We start from the raw sequence: 20,684 nt of genomic DNA on the forward strand, positions 1-20,684 counted from the left end.
CATTAAGGGCAAATGGTTCATAGCCCATGTTGATGTTTGCTAAATAAGTAATAAGTTATACTCAATAATTTAACCTAATTTTAAAATGTTTACAACCACCCTTGAGCAATTGTCACCATTTTCCTATTATATATTGTGGGAAATAGCCCAGACACAGACAGACGGACATCTTTTTATAAGTCCAACACACGTTTATTATACAAAGTAGTGCACAAACCCAATGCCACAGCACCAATCGTCCCAAGAGTCCAGGCCTCTGTCCACAGTGCCTTTCCTTCAGACCGCCTCCTTCTGTCTCCTTCCAGACCTCGTCCTCTTCCACCTGACTCCAGCCCTGAATGAAGGGAGGCGGCCCCTTTTATAATCACCTAGATGTGCTCCAGGTGGTTCCTGGCAATCTTCCACTGACATGCCCCAGTGTGGTGAAAGTGCCAGCTGCATCCCCGGAAGCACTCCGGGTTTCCCTGCTCCTCTTCCCCCCAGCACTTCCTAGTGTGGCAGAAGTGCTGAGGTCCAGGGCTTTCCAGGCATTGGGGTGCCCCCTGGCGGTGACCACGTGCCCCTACAGGGTTGGGCTTCACAGCCCTGTACCCGTGGTCCCCAACACAACCAGAGCGGATGCCCCCTCGTGGTCCGGAGGACGCGTGAGCCCTCCTCCGGTCCTCTTGGGCTTCCCGGCTGGGTGCCACTCCCAGCTGCGTGCCACAATGTTCACTGTAATTTCTTATTTATTGAAATCTTACTTTTTGTAATATATGAAAATGCATTTGTGTGTGATGCTCCAAGTCTGTTTCTGGCTAATGGCTCTAGTTCAATTGGCCCTGCAGTGTTCTTGGTTTACCATTGGGCATGTGTTAGCATATTCAGCCTTGACTATCCAGTGATGGGGCTTGAAGGCTCGAGTCTCTTTTTTTTTTCCCTACAAAATGACAACTACCTTTTCTCAGTCAAGCCTATGTAGCTCATGACAGCTAAGAGGTACAAAAATTCCAATATCTGCTTAAGGGAAGCCATAATCTGAAAATAAGAAAGAAAGAAGACCAGTATCAGGAATACATTGAGCACAAGAAATGGGGCTGAGTGTTCTCTTAATCTTTGTCCAGTTCTGAGGAGAATTGTCTGGTGGCACTAAATTTGAAAATCCTTCAAGGAAGCCTTATGTGTGTTCCTTATCCTTTGTGGAAAAGATGTCAGCAGTATGATAATCGTGTTTCAAAGAGGTGCAGAGTCCTGATGTAGAAAGAACTGGTCTGTATGTAGAAAGCTATCAAACACTTAGCCACTCAGTAGTGTTTGAATTAGAGTTAGGGTTAGGTTTAGTGTCAGGGATAATAGCCGGAAGACTATATCAAATTTGCATGGGCACACATCCCCTCATTTATAAATCTTTTATTTTACAATCCCCACCCATCCTACCAATTGTAAAAATCTTAATTTCAATAACAAAAGTCTAAAAATCTGTTCTAAAATATCTATTTACTAATTTCAAATCTGTCCAATAAATTACTAAAATCAATCATTTAAATTTTCTGTTTCTTAATAGAGGGTTAAAATAATAAATAATTCCCCCCATTAATCAAAATTAAAATATTTAAAAGCAGTAATAAATATGGACTTCTAAAAAGTAATTTTTCAAAATAGATATAAAAAGAACTAAAACAACAGACTATATAAATCCCTAAAATTATACTAATTTTCATAAAATCCTAAACACTAAAAATAAATAAATATTTGTCTTTATTAACCCCGAAGGCCATCATAGGTTCCCTGTCTCAAAAAAAATATATAAATCAAAAACCCTAAACCAAACATTGAGGCCTGTACTTTTTTAACCTCAGGCTGCGTGATTCTAAATTTGATATGTTTCAGTTAGTTTCAATTTAGGCAGTTCATAAAAAACTGTATTTTTTTAGATAACGACAAAGTCAGATGGTTTCTCAATTGTCTGCCAATCAAGAAAGGCCAGGCACCAGTGAAAAAATGTGATTCATTTTATGTCACAGGAAAGGTATGTGAGCTTACACGTTTCCCTAGTCAGTAACAAAAGAATGACAGACATTATTAGTTAGGTAGGTTAATGTTAATTTTACAGAAGTCTGTACACCGAATGAAGAATTCTGGCATGGACCCTTCACAATTTTTCTGCCAAAAAATGCCACAGTTAGTGAGGCTTATTGAGGGGTGCACTTCTCCTAGTGAAGAGAAATTGAGACTTTCATCTTCTATCTTCTTATTTTTGAAGACTAGGGGCCTTCACCCCTTGCTTGCTTCGCTTGCCTACCCCTCTCCCATCAGTGCTACGCGCCGTTGTAAAGAGGGGGGCTGAAAGCACTCCAAGTAGATGTGGTCGCTCCTCCGAAACCCCTCTTAAACGGTGATACAATGAAAATCAAATAACACTTGTCTTTTTTACCTTCTTTTTGCTCGATGAGCTGCTGCTCCCGTGCCACGTGTTCCGCATTTCGTGCGGCACTTCAAACATTTTAAAGTCACTGCCTTGTCTCTCTTCTCTCCCAGACATCCTCAAACACTATTTGATCTCTTTTTGCTGTTCCATTATTTCACACAGTAATATTTTCCATTTCTTTGTGCTAATGTGATCTTTACTCTCATTTTTTTGAGACTTTCGAATTTTCCTACTTCCTTTATCTGTAACCTGCTCTGCATGTGTATGCTTCCAAAAGTTGTAAGTATGACGTGACTTGCCCATCTCGTGGGAAGTGAAAGTGTCTTTCTGTCTCTCTGTCTTTCTTCAAAAGATTACGTCTCGTCACAGGAAAAAAGTCTCGTATCTTCGCAAGATTTTTTTTTATAATAGAGAGATTCTTCTTACAGGTATTGTCATAACACTCTAATTTGTCATGATAACAGCCATCACAGTTTAATCTCTGGGAAGTATACTTACATCAGCTGTAAACCATTTAAGTTATTTCTAAATTAGCCTTTTTTTGCACTATAATTTTAAAAACGGATGTGCAATTATACCTGTTATTTCAGAGAGGTTAAATAGGTAATAATCATTAGCATATACTCTACATTGTATTGTTGGCAATTGAAGGTTTGGGCTTGTAGTTATTAAACTAGCTGATTGTACTTTGTCCTCAGAAACATCTTATGCATATTCCGTTTCTCTGTTTTCCACAATTTCTAAAAGATATTTGCACTACAAATGACTCAGATGCAGATGATCTAGTCCGAGGACACAATTATTCTTTCTCTTAATAAATCTACACACATGCCCCAGTGTTGCTGCATCCATTATTAAAGTGTTCATTTTTAAATGAATAATTTAAACTGTTATAGAAATAATAAGAAACTTAATTTCATGTTCATAGTGGAAAATGTATGTCGAGTCCCACACCACCATGCACGTCATAGCCCCCTGTTTCAAGAAAGCCTGTGGTCATTTTCTGGTTTTCACCTTCTATTGTTCACTTCCAGCCAATGTTGCACTTAATCATCATGGTGGGGTTGACAGGAAGAGATTTTTTGCTCTCAACACTTGTCTTTTATTCTGGAACTGACACATCAGTGCTGCTTGTAAGTCGCAGAATACAATACCAACCTTTGTTTTACAAAATAAAAATATGTTTTAGACTTACATTTCACATCAGCTGACTGCTGACATTTGTAGGGCTCAGTAACACCAGCTGAACTGTCTGTGGTTCTGGTTTCATTTTCTCAGGGTGTGTGGTTCGGACACACAGAGTTTCTCACATGATGTGTGAAGGCTTTGGACTTTTCTATCTGTTCCGAACTGGAAGGCTTTCTTTCCTTTCACACATTCCCAAGGAGAATTCTGGGATTTGTAGTCCAGTCTGGTCTGGCAGCATCAATTTAGCGCCAAAAATCCAGACATTGTTCCCAGCTCACTATACTGTCTTTGAGAGAACAGAGTGCGTTACTCACCTGTACATTTCTCATGTCTTTATCCACAGAGTGGGGCTTAGAGATCTGCAGTTCCATATCTGGGTCTTCATCTTGCATTTCCCAAGATTTCTCATGATCTGTCATAAGACTTCTCGGCCAACTGGGTACCAGTGACATAACTTCCACCTTGACCTTTCAGTGAATCGCAGCCATATTGCCTAGGGGTAGAGGAATGTAGGTGACAGCAAGCCACAGACTGGCCACTCATAAGGTAAAAACATACATTGCCACTGGACACCAGTTGTTCAAACCCTGTGACAGGATCTGTTTTATCTCTGACAGTGTCCTCAAGAAAGTCAAAAGCACAACCTCCGATAAATGGAGCCCTTTGGACGTGAGTCATCTTCATTTGCCTGTGCACCATGGACACTTGGTCTTAGTATTTTAACATATCAAGCCTTAAATGACTAAAGTAAGTGTGACTATGTGACTAATGAGACTAAAGGCCAAGTGTCAAATGTAAACCTTTCTAGAGTTAGTGAAATATTATCTGAGGTCCATAGCTTATTTCTTCTGTGGACTACATCTTGATTACATCTTGCCTGAAGAAGGGGCCTGAGTTGCCTCGAAAGCTTGCATATTGTAATCTTTTTAGTTAGCCAATAAAAGGTGTCATTTTGCTTGGCTTTTCTCTACATTCGTAATGGCTAACACGGTACAACACCCTAGTACTTCAGTGGACTAGACACACCTTTGGGTTCAGTTCCTCTATTGAGACCAATGTGGACACTAAATGGCACTGTTACTCCTCAAGCCCAACACAACAGGCACCAGGCACAAGTTAAAAGCACAAGGATCTTTTTTATGTTCAGGAAACTTTTCACAGAGCGTTCCCACCACCACAGCCACAAGTAAATAATCAGCACAACACTCAGTTCTTCTTTTTCTTTGTCTTTTACTCCTCCACTCCTCCCAGCAAGCTTCGACCACACACCACATGACTCTGGCTCGTCCTTGTGAAGTCAATCCAGTCCTTTTATATTGTCCAACCCAGATGTGCTTTTGATGTTCCTCCCACATGATCTGCCAGCACTTCCGGGTCAGGCGGAAACCTCATGCCCCAAGGTTCTTTCACAGCATCCCCTGGCAGCACCCATGAACCCAACAGGGCTGAGATATAGAACTTCAAGTCCCATGGTGCCCTGTGGGAATCTGGAGCACTGCTGCACTCCAGGGAAGCTGCCATCTAGCGTTCTGATGGAATCAGTGCCATAAAGAGTCTGCCTTCCCCCATCCTTCCACTTCTTGGGCGTCCCGGCTGGGCTGGGCTGCCATTCATCCAAGATAGAATCTGTAGGAGTAGTGTTTGTTTATCTTACTTATGGTGTGGACTTTCCAATTATTTACCTCTGTCACAACCTAACAACATGGACACCAGGCATGTTGCCATAACTGGTAGTGGTAGAGCCCCAGTACTATATGTTGGGGAAGGATGGTAGGATGTTCTGTAAAGCTGGCTAAGCCAAGAAAAGGTTGACAGAAGTGCAAAAGGACTGTCTTTTCTGGTCATGTGACTCTGAGACATTTAAAAGGAAAGCCAGTTTGCATATGGTTTCCACAGGGGAGAGAATTCTCCCTGAGAGCCTCATTCATACTAAATATTAATCAAGGGGGACCCCAATAAAAAGGGGAAAAAAGACAACTTGCCTAAGCATAGAATTTTATAAATTAATAAATGTAGCTCGCATGTGTGTTCTTTAAAGTCTCAGGTGTTTTGTTTCTTGGTTTTCCAATTTCCACCTAGTGGTCTTAAATATTTTACTGCTCTTATATTGGATTTTAATTTCACTTCGAAAGGACCACCTACTTCATAATGGTTTTACTTGTTTATTTTCCTTCACTTGCAAAATGCTGTCTTACTTGCTTCATCCAGCAGAAAATAGCAACTTTAAATACTATTTCATATCAGAGCAACAATATTCTTAAAAATTAACTTTGGTATTTTTCAAGTTGCATTTGACACATAAAATTGTGCTCTAAATTTAAATGTTTTCTATACATTTTCAAAAATATCTTGCTCGCACTGGTGTTTTACAATGGAAGTGAAAGGGGCATGGGGCAACACCAGGAAAATAAAAACTTTAAAACTTACAGAATATGTCCAAGACAGTCATCAAGGTTGTAAACTTTGACTTGAAAGATACAACAATTATCATTAAAGGTCTTTAAGCAATTTTAGTTGCCTAACACCCAAGGTATAAAATTCATCACTGTAAAGGCTTGCTACTGATAAAACATTATCACTGATATGTCAAAAAATATCTTCAAACCTTATTTATTATTTCAATATTTATAAAGATACATACACTAGCTAGGGAGTTGGCCCCCAATACAGTAAGTGATGTGATATCATTCCATCATTCTTCTGTGTGAACGGACATGGCAATGGTATGAGAGTGTGATATCAGATCATTATTCAACATCCTAGCTGGCAGACATAGCAAACTCCTCCTGTCTCTGACAGGACATTGATTTTCATTTTGATGCATTCCCAGTATGCAGACATCTTTGTGTAGGCATCACTTCTTGGATATTCACATCTCTTTGGGCTGTAAGACACAGAATTTAAAGTGCCTGCACAAATCAGTAGTCATCCTGAATTTCCCTGAAATAAATTCACATAATTTTATGTTGCAGGAGCAATAAAGAAACACAGCTGAAGTATAAATAGATAAAGAAATCAAACTTCATTTTCTTTTTGTCTTTCATTATTTTTAAGAAGCACACTATTTACTTACATGACAGCCACCTTTTATTCCAGTGCCTCTTCTATTGATGTGAGAATCAGACAGAATGTCTGCATTGACCTTGCCCCTCATGTTGGTCTTCATATCTCCCCATCCTGCCACGGAGTATTTAAAAGAGTTGAACTTCTCATTTCTCTGTGGAATTCTGATGTTTTTCACTTCATTGGTGATACTGGCATTGTGCTTCATCTTTTTCAAATAACAAAAATGTGGAATGAACTCAGTGTGATCTCTCCTCTTTGAGGCCTACTAAACAAGTCCTGGCACACATAAGGATGAATGACTTCTTGAGCTTGTATTGAGGGCCTAGATTGTGATGGGATGTCACAGAGTTAACTTCAACTTTAGGGCACCTTAGAAGCAACAGAAGATGGAGTGCTGCAGTATGCAGGCGGCATCTATATGGGGAAATCAAATGACTATTTGGAACATTTGACGTCTGGCCATACTTTTTGACTTAGACCTCATATATGTAAAAACTGGGTCATTTTAAGATGTTCTTCTTTCTGCCTACCTCTTCGTTACTGTATACGGTCAATATATCATACATAATACTGTTCATGGGAATGTTTATAGTTCAAATGTTTTCGTAAACTGCACACTGCCATTCAAATCTAACATAAATGAAAGATTTTCCTTCAAGGTTTACTTTAAATGTAGTGGAGAAACTTTGTGTAACACATTTAGTCTGTTAAGCTTTTCAGTTATATTTCCTTTTGTCTAACTGCTGAATGAGTTCATTTCAGCATGCAGTCCCTCAGGGTTATTCCTGGCTTGGAATGAATGGTTATATATCTCTCTATGCAACATAATACAGGATGATCTAATGTCCTATCTATTGACCTGTTTATATTAGTTTATCACGTTATCAACTATATGCTCGTATATATCCATACCAGTAGCAGCTGGTGGTCGTCCAAACAAGGGGAGCACATTTTAGGCCTCCATCATAAAATTAGTCAGTTACTGCACACATATATTTTGTTTCAGGAGAAAACTCTGAGAAGCATGAGACACAAGAAAATGTTTCCATTTAATTTCTTTCTGTTCTCATTGTTGTCTATTTATATGTAAATTATGTCCTTCTTTGTTTTTGTGGAAAATGGTCTGTGGCCCTGTCATACCAACTGGAAGTCTTTTCCAGAGACTTGACCAATTTCCTCTCAATGGGAAGCAGAGCAAGGTTGCTTAAATGGTTTTGGCTCATTGTGTTGAACTGTACAACTTGACTCGTTTAAAGCTGGAGAAGCTCTTCTCTACACACCTGCTAACTTGGCTCCAATTGTTGCCATTAAAGACAATAGCTTTTATAGCTAAGGCATTGTACTATTCAACTCCATGTCTTTAAAAATCACCAAGAAATCACACAGCTTACCCCTGTTGCCCTGCTAGTCACAATTTGAATAGCACTTGGAGTTCAGATCTCAGTCTCCCTGAATTAAAGAAATGGCCATAATGTTTCAGGACACTTTGGAATGCTTCTTGTCTCATTTCATCAAATTTCCCTGGATTGGTTAGTTCTAGGAAGCGCACACTTTCCAAATTTGAAAAACACTGAGAAATCTGCTCCCTAAGATTGTCTAGAATAGCCATGTATAGATTTCTGTAACGCTCCTGGGGATCCTGCAACTGTTACAAACACCAACGGTTTTGCCAAGACTCATTTTGAGGGTCTGACGCGAGACTTCCTGCTTTTGTATAAACAGTTTTGAAAGCCTTCTCTGACTTCTTCTCTTTTTCAAAAGCAAGGAGACTCTCAGTTCTTTGTTTGCAGTAAAGAACATCCATAGACCTCTGCTGCACAATGTCAAAGACCACATCAAAATCCTCTTGTACCCTAAAGAAGCCTTTGTCACCACTGATAGAGTCCTCATCTACTATGGTGTCATACTCAATAATCTTTTTAAAAGTCTGTATGAGCCCAACATAGTTGCCTGACACAGTGGTCACTATTCTTGATGTAAAGTTCCACTGAGTAGGAGCCTTTCTGGGCAACTTTTGAACACCCTGCAGACTTGAGAAAAGACATCCTCTTTTTAGATTTAGGAAAACAATGTGGCATACCCATAGAGAGATGCAAAAAAAACATTCTGGAATCAAACAAGCATTTTGCCCCTTGAGACAACACCAGGTTCATTCTGGAAGCATAGCAGTGTACAAACATTATATTGGGGCTATTGTTTTAACTTTAGCCTGAAGTTCATTCATGACAGAGGTCCCATCATTGGTTTGATTGACAAGTTTCTCTTTGTAATTGTAGCCCTGCATGTTTTCATTTAAAAAACAATTTAATTTAATTTAATCGTGCACATGATCTCATGTCCTTTGTATGACCTGCCTAAGTTAGCCAGATCCCCAAAACCTGGTTTTGAACAAACCACATAAGATGGTTTCATAAAGAGGCATGGCCAACAGTACATTCTCTTTGTCAGAGCACTTCCAATCAGCCAGCTTACCTTGTTAAACAGGAGAGTTAAAAAGACCGGTTATTCTTCTTTGATTTTTGAACCAAACCAATCTTGCGTGTTGATCTGCCCCCTTGTTGAATTCTGAGTCTCTCCTCATAAGGAAGACTATCAAATAGCTTCTCCAAAATTAGGTCAACAATATTAGCACTGTCTGCCATTATATACAGCTAGCTAACTGGCTGGCTAGTTCCCCACTGCAACCTAGTTTGAAAGAAACAAATGAACATTACTAAACTAAAACAAGAAGCAAACTCAAGAATGCTATATTTATGTTTTTATTTACAGGATAGAGAGGAGAGGAATGAAGGTCAACAGAAACAAGACAGAATACGTGTGTGTGAATGAGAGGAAAGTCAGTGGAATGGTGAGGAATGGGAGTAGAGTTGGTGAAGGTGGATGAGTTTATATACTTGGGATCAACAGTACAGAGTAATGGGGATTGTGGAAGAGAGGTGAAAATGAGAGTTCAGGCAAGGTGGAATGAGTGGAGAAGAGTGTCAGGAGTGATTTGTGACAGACGGATATCAGCGAGAGTGAAAGGGAAGGTCTACAGGATGGTAGTGAGACCAGCTATGTTATATGGGTTGGAGATGGTGGCACTGACGAAAAAACAGGAGACAGAGCTGGAGGTGGCAGAGTTAAAGATGCTAAGATTTGCATTGGGTGTGACGAGGATGGATAGGATTAGAAATGAGTACATTAGAGGGTCGGCTCAGGTTGGATGGTTTGGAGACAAAGTGCGTTGATTTGGACATGTGCAGAAGAGAGATGCTGGGTATATTGGGAAAAGGATGTTAAGGATAGAGCTGACAAGTAAAAGGAAAAGAGGAAGGCCTAAGATAAGGTTTATGGATGTGGTGAGAGAGGACATGCAGGTGATGGGTGTAACAGAGCAAGATGTGGAGGACAGGAAGATATGGAACAAGATGATCCGCTGTGGCAACCACTAACGGGGGCAGCCGAAAGAAGAAGATGTACAAATGAAAATAGTAGGCTTTATTGCTAGCAAATAACAAACTATGAGTAGAACTTGCCTCATGACTTCACTTGCCAAAAATCCACATGGAACTGAACTTGAAATGCTCCGATGCTCAAATGCTGTCAGTCAAAAAGAGGTCGAACCACTTCCTCCAATCATCATGCAGCGGCCCAACGTCCTGGCCAGTCCACTGCCCCATTTTCTCTCAGAGACACTGAGCTTCCCTAGAAATCCATCCATCCATTTTCCAACCCCCTGAATCCGAACACAGGGTCACGGGGGTCTGCTGGAGCCAATCCCAGCCAACACAGGGCACAAGGCAGGGAACCAATCCTGGGCAGGGTGCCAACCCACCACAGGACACACACAAACACACCAAGCACACACGGTCCCTGGAAATGACATTTTGAAACATTTGTCCAATAAACGTCTCGCTTTGCTGCACTGAAAACAATGCATATTTTGAAGTACCATTGAAGTCCAGTGAAGATGAATGGGTTTTAATGGATTGTGCTGCCACAGGAATGTAGAAGAAAAATAAATCATGTTAGATGACCTGCAAGAAGTTATTGCTAATTCTGAATTAACTTCCCTCTGTAATAACAATGAAAATACAACAGTACAGTATTTGACAAATATTTTCATGACATTTTAGAGGAAGCGAGGCTTCCCTTGTAGTCTTAGAGCAGTCACCTCTGCTGTGGCATCCATACATGCCCAAGCCGTAACACCCCGAACACCATGTTTAACAGATGAGGTGGTCTGCTTTGGATCTTGGGAAGTTCCTTTTATTCTCCACACCTTGTTCTTGCCATCACTTTGATGCAGGCTCATATTTGTCTCGTCTGTCCACAAGACCTTTATTCAGAATTCTGTGTGCTCTTTTAAGTCCATTTTCACAAACTGAAATCTGTCCATCTTGTTTTTGTGGCTAACTAGTGGTTTACAACTTTCAGTGTGGCCTCTGTATTTCTGTTCATGAAGTCTTCTGCTGATAGTCATCTCTAACACATCCACGTCTGCCTCCTGAAGCCTGTTTCTGATGTGTCAGACAGAAGTTTGGGGCTTTTTCTTTGCTGTGGTGAGGATTCTTCTGACATCAGCAGTGGTGGTCTTCCTTGGCCTACCAGTCCCTATTTGAATAATGAGCTCACCAGTACGTTCTTTCTTCTTAATGATATTCCGAACAGTTATTTCGATAATCCTAAGGTTTTACCGATGCCTTTAATGGTTTTGTTTTTGTTTTTCAGCCTCATAATGGCTATCCCATGTGTAGACACTGCTATGTTCTGCCACGTAGGTGTTTCTCTTGATACTGTGGGTTTCCTTCCTCTCTTATATGAGAGAAGGCCATTCAGGCCAACAGGGCTTGTCAATCCTCACCACATAATTGCTCAAAAACTGCATCAAGTAGAGTTCTGAAGGGATGCAAAGACTGTTTGTATTTTTCAGTGTGAACTTCCTCTGCATTGCATGTCAAACACTTTTAAACCTGCTCCAATGCTCCTTGGACATCTTAAAAAATCTCCCAATTTCCTTTTGTAGACTTTGCCACATGTGGTCAAAACTTGCCTTACTAAAATTAAATTTAATTGCTCTAGCTTTTGAATTGGTGCTGTGCCAGAATACTGTGAGAATAATTTTCCAAAATCAGGCCTTAATTGCTGATGTTTTCTAGTCAGATCCATATGTGCTGATTAAGATGTGACCCATTTTAAGTAAACACACATTTCATTTCTCTTTAACACTCCCTAAACTTTTCAGTTTTGCCTGTTTCCTAAATAATATGTACACATCTATGACATGCTCATTCTTATACTTATCTTCATTGTTTAGGCTAGTTTTTGTTATTGCTATAACATTATAATTATGTGCAGCTACTGTACATATAACTTCAACCCTTTTGTATTATTCTTGATTCTCCTAGCACTGAGAAAAGTATTTTAATGTTGTTCTGTTGTAACTTGTTAAACCTGTTCATTTTATTAAGTCTTATGGTTTAGCTCCATCTAGTGGTAAATCTGGTATTTTCTTTACCTTCCCCTTTCTGTCTGTCATATGGGGTAATCAGGAAGTTAGTTTAGAATCAGGAAGGCTGCTGTTCATGTGCATGGAAGGACACCAGTCACAAACCGGTGTCATCTGCCCTTATCTTTATGCTTGTGATAGCATTGTCCGTATGTATAACTTTACTGGAAGTAACACCTTTAGAGGTTTATTAATCAGTTGTATACTTAGCACTTTGTATCTTTTTTCTCTCTTTTAGTTTCACCCTTTTAATTCTAATAAACCTGTGGACAAAGAAAAAATGGTCTATTGAGTTTTGGATAAAGAAAAGTGTTTGTCTGCCTGACAAATCACATAGTCTGTGTGGAGGCCATGACAAATGTATTTCTTATTTAATTTTGCATCATCAACTGTGGCAGCGTTTCTTAACATTTAAGTATTTGCAACCCGAGTTTTCATAACAGTTTTAATCGCGCGCCCCTAATGTTTTTTTGAAAGGAGCCCACTAATACCAATTTGTTCTTTTTTAATTAATGATATATCATAGATGCATATTTTATTATATCTACTTAACTTTTATCAACATTTATCTAACTCTATATTTATTTTTCTAGTATCAGAATGTAGTTTAAGTTAATTTGTTTTGGTTTCAATAGATGTATTTTTCATATTTTCAATTCTTGTTTTCTTTTTTTCACATCTTCGTGCCCCCTTTTTTGTTACTTCGTGCCCCACAGTTTGAGAACCACTGAACTGTGGGATAGTAATTTCAATGTTTTCATGTGTATTTTTATTAATACTGCTAGAAGTTCCTTTATATGAATGTAACACCATGGTGTTTTGTTGTGTAGAGACCTATGGTGACCCTATTTTCCCCTTTATATTCTTTATTGTGTAAACTTAACCAAAATGCCTCAAATCCCATACATGTACCATTCTGTGGTCCGATACCCTACTTCAGTTTAGCACTTCTTCCACAATTTGCTTCTTTTTCTTATTCTATAAGAGGAGAAAGAGCTACACTTTAAATTTGTATTATAGATAATGCTTTTATTATAACTAGTGCCATATATGCAAATAGATTGTGGCTTTTAAACCAACACCATACAACCTAATAATGCTATAGGTATCTTTTCAGGTAGCGTAATAACTAATAGCTGCATTTGACTCTTCCTGGTCAGTTCATCATTTGCACAGCCCCAGGAAGCCTGCTTTCTTTGGGTCATCATCTGGGGCCTCATGTATAAACGGTGTGTACACACAAAAATGTTGCATATGCCTGTTTCCACACTCACATCATAATGTATAAAAACTAAACTTGGTGTAAAGCCACGCTCATTCTTACTCCAACTCAAACCATTGTGTATGCAAATTTTCAGCTCGGTTTTTCAAACTGGTGGCACCCAACGTCAAAGCAGTACTGCTGTTCCTCTGTGGTTTCTCTTTATATTTTAGATTCACGTCCCAGTGTGACTTTATCAAATACCCTGAAATTAACTGCACATCGTTTTTTAGTTTATAATCATCCTGTAATAATGGTACACGGAATGGCCAAACTATTCCAAATGCCACAGCTGCTTTAGAGTTGTTACTCTCCATGCACCACTCAGAGTATTTTAACCCACTGTATCTGAGTGGGGAATCAGCTGTACGGCAGCTGATCGGAAAGCTCTATGGCAGATTGTGTCAAGAGTGGAGAGTATTATCTAGATACATCATCTACCATAACATTTATAGCATACAGTGCCCCAGCCATGTGCACAGTCTATTTGAACTTCCTCCATTTGGCAAACGCTTCAGAGTCTTTCCTGTAGGGACCTCGTGATTCAGAAACAGCTTCATCCCAAGAGGTATAAACACACTCAATCAGTCAATCAAGTGCTCCCAGTAAAACTGTTTGTACTTATAAGTACAATTACCTCACTGAAAACTTGTATTACAGTTGTAATAGGATAGTTGCTTTAGGATTAAAAGTCAGGACGGAGGTAAAGAATTTGGGGGCAACTATTGACTCTGACCTGAATTTTAAATCACATATTAAACAGATTACTTTAAAATCCTGCTTATGGTTTACAAAGCCTTAAATAATCTCGCTCCATCCTATATTTCAGAATGTTTTTCTCCTTACACTTCAAAATTGTAACCTTAGATCTTCAAATGAGTGTCTGCTTATTATTCCGAGAGCTAAACTTAAAAGAAGTGGTGAAGCAGCCTTCCCTATGTTATGCACCTAAAATCTGGAATAGTCTGCCAATAGGAATTTGCTAGGCTAATTCAGTGGAGCACTTTAAAAAACTGCTAAAAGCTCATTATTTTAACATGGCTTTCTCATAGCATCATTTTAGTTTAATCCTGATACTCTGTATATGCATTTAATTATTAATATCATTCCTGGTGGCTCCATAATCCGTACTAACCCCTACTTCCTCTTCTGTTCTTTTTCTGGTTTTCTGTGGTGGTGATCTGCACCACCACCACCTGATCAAAGCACTGTGATGTCCCTACATCGATGGATTAATTGCCGGAAGTCCACATGACTGTCATCATCAAATTCTTCCATGTGAAGCCTGAATACAATAAGAACTGATTGAGGTCATTTATGTCAGGTAGAATGTCTAGAGGGGGCTGGGTGGTCTCATGGCCTGGAACCCCTGCAGATATTTTTTTTCTCCAGCCGTTTAGAGTTTTTTTTTTTTTTTTTCTGTCCTCCCTGGCCATCAGACCTTACTTTTATTCTATGTTAATTAGTGTTCCCTAATTCTTTTTTCTTATTTATTTTGTGTTTTTTCTTATTTATTTTGTCTTTCTTCATCATGTAAAGCAATTTTAAAATTAATTTTCTGTTTTTCTTTTAGCTTTTTAATTAGGACTTATTTGCTGAGTATTGCCTCAGTAGGCAATTCCTTTGTACCTCTTTTTCTCTGCCTTGCACTTTTCTGTGTTTTGCTATTTTTTTGCAAATAAATCCCTGATTTTTAAAGATTCCTGTTTGCACTTTACTATACAGGCTGAGGGTTTACAGTCATTCTTCCTCTTGTGTTGCTTTTTAAATACATTTTGTATTCTTCTAATTGTCTTTAAACCCCCTTCAATTTTTAGGCCTGCTCCAGCAGAATCTAGAAGGTAGTATGTGAGGCCTAGCTGAGTTCAGGCGAGCCTCTGCTGGGCAGACCAGTGAAGTTCCTAGACTGTTTTGATTCGTTCTTTTGCAGGCCTCACATCACTGAATTAGGATGCAGTCATTAAGATATCGACTCATGATGACTCTTCCTGCTTCAGGTAGCAGTTATTTGACTCATACTTTAGTGATTGTAATATGACTAACACACAAAAAGAAGATAGCCTGATTTATTTTAAGTTTATAAGAATTTTTTACTATATAAGACAGGCAGATATCCTACATTCAGTTGTGCTTTTTACACTGTAACCACAAGAGGGTGCCACTGAGCCCCAGACCACAGACACAATATCAACCAAAACTTTTCCAAATAACCACCAGCCACAACAAACAAGTATAATGGAAAGATTGTGTACTTCAGGTTCTGTTCTTCTGTTTTCTTTATGAGTGTTGTCCGCTGACTCCCGACTCTGACTCTGAGTGTTAGCAGTTCCTTTCATCTCAGATTTGGGAGTACTTGCGGTGCTAGGACATAGTTTATTGGAAGCTCTTTCGGGCCAGGTGGAAGTCCCATGAAGCTGAGATTGTAAACCCCTGCAACAGGCCCTGGCGGCACCCTCAGAACCCAACAGGGTTGTCCTCTGGGATTCCAGTTTCCAACATGCCCTGGGGGAATCCAAATGAGTACTGAAACCCAGGGATGCTGGCATCTAGTGTATTGTGGGTAGAAAATATTCACCAGTCATCATTTCCACCAGTCCTTCCATTACACTGGCCCCCGAGTTGGATAAGATTTCCTATTCAATGATGGCCGGGATGCCAGCCTATGTGTGCCGTCAACTACAATACGTAAGGACACTTAATATTAGATACTTCAGAAATTCTACTTGGTTAGTTTTTTTCATGGGCAACTTTTATTTTTTACATGAGTCACTTTCCAGAAAGGTACCTCTGCTTTTACTGAAGTATGGCTGTTGGGTACTTTATACAACATTGGCATTTCCTAATTTAAAAAATCCTGCGCTGACCAACTCATACACCTCTTGATACACTGCCGCATCACATTCCCAAGGACATGCATGTTAGGTTTATTGGTGACTCCAGACTAGTTTAGTGTTAGTGAATGTGTGTATGTATGGAAGTGTGCCACACAATGGACTTCTACCTCAACCAGGGCTGGTTCCTACCCTGCACAGAATACTGTTGGAATGGGTAACAACACCCTGTAAGTCTGTGTAGGGCTGTGGTGGGGAATGAAACAGTTGACTGTTTTTAAATGACAAAGTTATTAAGTGGATTTATTTTGGTCATTGCCATTTTAAGGATTATAAGGAGAGAAGCAAGTTCAAAAGAGAAGAGATATTAATAATCGAGAAGGAACCGAGTGAACAAAAGCTTGAAAAAGGAAAGAGTGGAGCAGAATGGCTAGAGGTCTATCTGGGATGATGATAAAGCAGAGTGAAAGAGAGATAAAGTGGAGCACAAACCAGCTGGAAGGAGGTGTCTGGAGCTGATGATCAATCACCAAGTGGCAGTGAAGGCTGAAGGTAGCTGGTGGGACTAAAGAAACTGTTCGGAGGGACACATCTAAAGGTGGGCCTGTGTGCAAAACTGAGACAAGCTTGTGCTCTGTGCGGGGCTTGGGAGAATGATGGCTATGGGCAAGTTACTGGGGTCTGACCCAAACTCTCAGGAGGAGCTGAACTGTGTGTCATGGGTTAGTACCAGTGCTTTCAAGGTGGACTAGAAATTTTTTTATTTGGTTTTAACACACTGGTCTCTATTGATCTCTCTGAAGAGTGACTGACTGCTTTTCTTTAGCTCTCATGCTTTTAAAGGAGTAATTTTAACTTTAATTTATTCATCAAGGGCACTTGTTTTATGAAGCACTGTGGGCACTTTAATTCTTTGCTGCTTGAAGTAAACATTCTGCTTTTCTTGAACTTTAAAATCTTATCAGTCTCCTCACTTGCTACTTGTCAGTCTGCGGTCTACAAACTACAAGAGACAATGCCATGGGCTATTGGCACAGGGAATCAAAATGGTTTGGATATTGGATTGTGTGGCCTGTAGTAGGCCTCAATGAGCCCCAAAACTGCTGACACAACTACACACAGACAGTTTGGGTTCAAGTGAAGGTGTTTTTATTAAACAAAGTACATTTCCACAGGTCTTGCTTCCTCAGTAACATCAATACAATCCTTCTTTCCTTCCTTTTTAAATCTCTCATTTACTCTAAGTCTGACTCCCTGAGCCAAATGGAGGGCTATCTTTTAACTTTGTACCTGAGGTACTTAATAAATTACCTCCAAGAAGTGCTTTCAGTTCAGATAGTCAGACTAGCGGTTCTTGTATTGTCACTATCCGACAGCTCCCCCAGCAGCCCCCACAGAATCTGACAGGGCAGGCCCAGGGGACCACAACTCTCATGCTGCCCCGCAGGCGTCCATAATGGAGTTTGAGAGACAGGATGCTGCCACCCAGTGTACAGTGCTCTGCCCATAGCAAGCAGTCACCCACTGTGCTGTCCTTCCCTGTTCCCAACTCCATCCTGGGTGTTGATCAGTGGCTGTTAGGATGCCAGCCCTACTGTAGCTGCTTTAATGTACTTCCATATCTGAGTCCTGGCACAGAAAGGAGATATTGTCATTCTTGCTTAAGCCCTGAAGGTGATCCCCAGGTACATGTGTGACAGTTGCTAGCAAAGCTCATTGCATTGCATTTGCAGAAGATTATTCATAAATTAATTCACCCCAATCAAACTGGTTTTATCCACACCTGTCAGGCAGCAGATAACATGTGTTATCTTCCACATATTACTGTACAGTTGTAGCCCCCACGTTATCCCAACTGGCAGATTTACTGGCTCTCTGTGCAGAGAAGGCCTTTGATTGCATTAATTATGTATTAATAAAATTAGTTCACGCTTTTGTTTTTAGTCGACTAGATTACTGTAACACTCTCCTTTCAGCACTACCCAAAAAAGACATCAATTGATTGCAACGAGTGCAGAATGCAGCTGCCAGAATCTTAACTCAGAAAAGAAAATCCGAACACATCACCCCAGTTTTGATGTCACTACACTGGTTACCTGTGTCATTTAGAATTGACTTTAAAATACTGTTTATGGTTTACAAAGCCTTAAATAATCTCGCTCCATCCTATATTTCAGAATGTCTTTCACTTTACACTCCAAATCGTAACCTTAGAATTCCAAGAGCTAAACTTAAAAGAAGTGGTGAGGCGGCCTTCTGCTGTTATGTATCTAAACTATGGAATAGTTTACTGATAGAAATTCACCAGGCTAATACAGTGGAGCACTTTAAAAAACTGCTAAAAACCCATTACTTAACATGGCTTTCTCATAGCTTCATTTCAGTGTAGCCCTGATATTCTGCATATGCATTTAATTATCATTTTTATCATGGCTCTGTGATCCGTACTAACCCCTACTTTCTCTGATGTTCTTTTTCTGGTTTTCTGTGGTGGTGATCGGTGCCACCACCATTTGATCAGGGCACAATGCAGTCCTTACATTGATGGATTGGAGGCCAGAAGTCCACATGACCATCATCATCTAAGTCTTCCATGTGAAGCCCGAAAACCACGAGGACCGATTGAGATCATTTATATTAGGTAGAATGCCTAGAGAGGGCTGGATGGTCTTGTGGCCTTGGAGCCCCAGCAGATTGTTTTTTTATCCAGCCCTCTTGGCCACTGGAAGTTACTTTACTTTTTAATTAGTATTGCCTAATTTTATTTTTATATTTTTCTTTTTTCTTTCTTCATTTTGTAAAGCACTTTGAGCTACATCATTTGTATGAAAATGTGCTATATAAATAAATGTTGTTGTTGTTGTTACAAACAATGGGTATTGGTGTGAGTTATATCAATTTGATGAAGACATATTCCACCCCAGTGGCTTCGATTCTCACCAACTCTACAACATCTTAGCCCTTTTGGATTCACTTTTGGATTCAGAAATGTGCCAGAAAGGGCTGTCATTTACTTTTTAATATCTCACTTACTGTTTTGTGTTAATCACCCCAAAATGCACAGTCAGCAACACCCTTCCCAATCTAGACAGACTCTGTGTAACTGGCATAGAAGCACTCCATCAATGGTGACTAATTGATAAATAAAATAAATACTGTATTTACAATTTTAGATATCATTAAGATTAAATCCTTGCTTTACACATCTAACTTTGCATAATATCCATTCAGCAAAGATGTAATAGTGAATGAACCATCAAGCAAAGCTGACAGAACAGTAAAAAAATTAGGAAATACTTGCTTTAAACAACAGCCATGAAAGTAGGAGCTTGTGGTCTGGCCCTATTGTACCTGGACCAAAACCTGATGGTTTCTAGAGTTATTGTAAGATTTTCTAAAAACGTAAACCTGATCAATCATTTACACGATGCCAGTGGCAGATTTACTTTTACTGAGAACCTGGGGGACACCCAATATGTCACAGCAACTGACATGACTAAACATCCCACTAACAAAGGAGTGGTCAAGAAAATTACCTAAATAGTTATTAGTAGTATCAGATCTTTACTTTAGATTCTAAAGTAAAGTACTTCCCAAACTCAGTCCTGGGGACCTCCTGGGGCTGCAGGTCTTTGTTCCAACCAATGTCTGTTTTTAATTGGACTCCTAGCCTTATTAAGTGAGTTGTTATTTCCCAGAGTCTGTGTTTTGGCATCAATGAATAAATTACAAAAGTAAGTGTGTTAATACATTTTAATAAAAATTAATCAGTTATAATGTATATTTTTACTTTATGTTCATCCTGATTTCCATTCTTCCTTTCCATTATTGACTAATTAGTGTGTCTGACTCTGAAGCAGTTGCAGCCTTTCATCATTTAGTGTTGGTCTTCCCCGGTGTTTGCTTTGCTTGTGTTTAATTGTTACTATTAAGATATAATGAAGGGAGCAGACTACACAGAATTAACGGAAAATAATAGAAAAACAGTGAAAAAGAGTTAAACATTTAAAGCTATATTAAAAATTAGAAATATTTCTAAATGTCTTATAATGTAAAAATCATACTGTTGTACTTTTCTGAATGCAGATTGAGAGAAGAAAAATAAAAAGACCAGCTAACTAAATGAGATCAGTTATTATCAGTCATCATCACTGACCGAGTATGGGAACCACTGAGTTTAGAAATGCAATAGCAACTTTACAACAGTCAGCATACAAAATGCTTGAACTCCTTAAACATCAAATATATATATGTCTATAAAACAGGTAGAAAAGTCCTTTTAAACACACTTTAATCTTCAATTAAAGAGCCAATATTGGAGGCTTTATTAAGCACACAGCAAACATGACAACTTCTTGAGTTGTTTGACTCCTGTTAAGGGTTCCTCAGAATGAAATAAATTCAAAGACATCTTCCTCAGCTCTATTGAGCTATCTAGTG

Source organism: Erpetoichthys calabaricus, chromosome 12 (genome assembly GCF_900747795.2).
Source record: "Erpetoichthys calabaricus chromosome 12, fErpCal1.3, whole genome shotgun sequence".
NCBI lineage: Eukaryota > Metazoa > Chordata > Cladistia > Polypteriformes > Polypteridae > Erpetoichthys > Erpetoichthys calabaricus.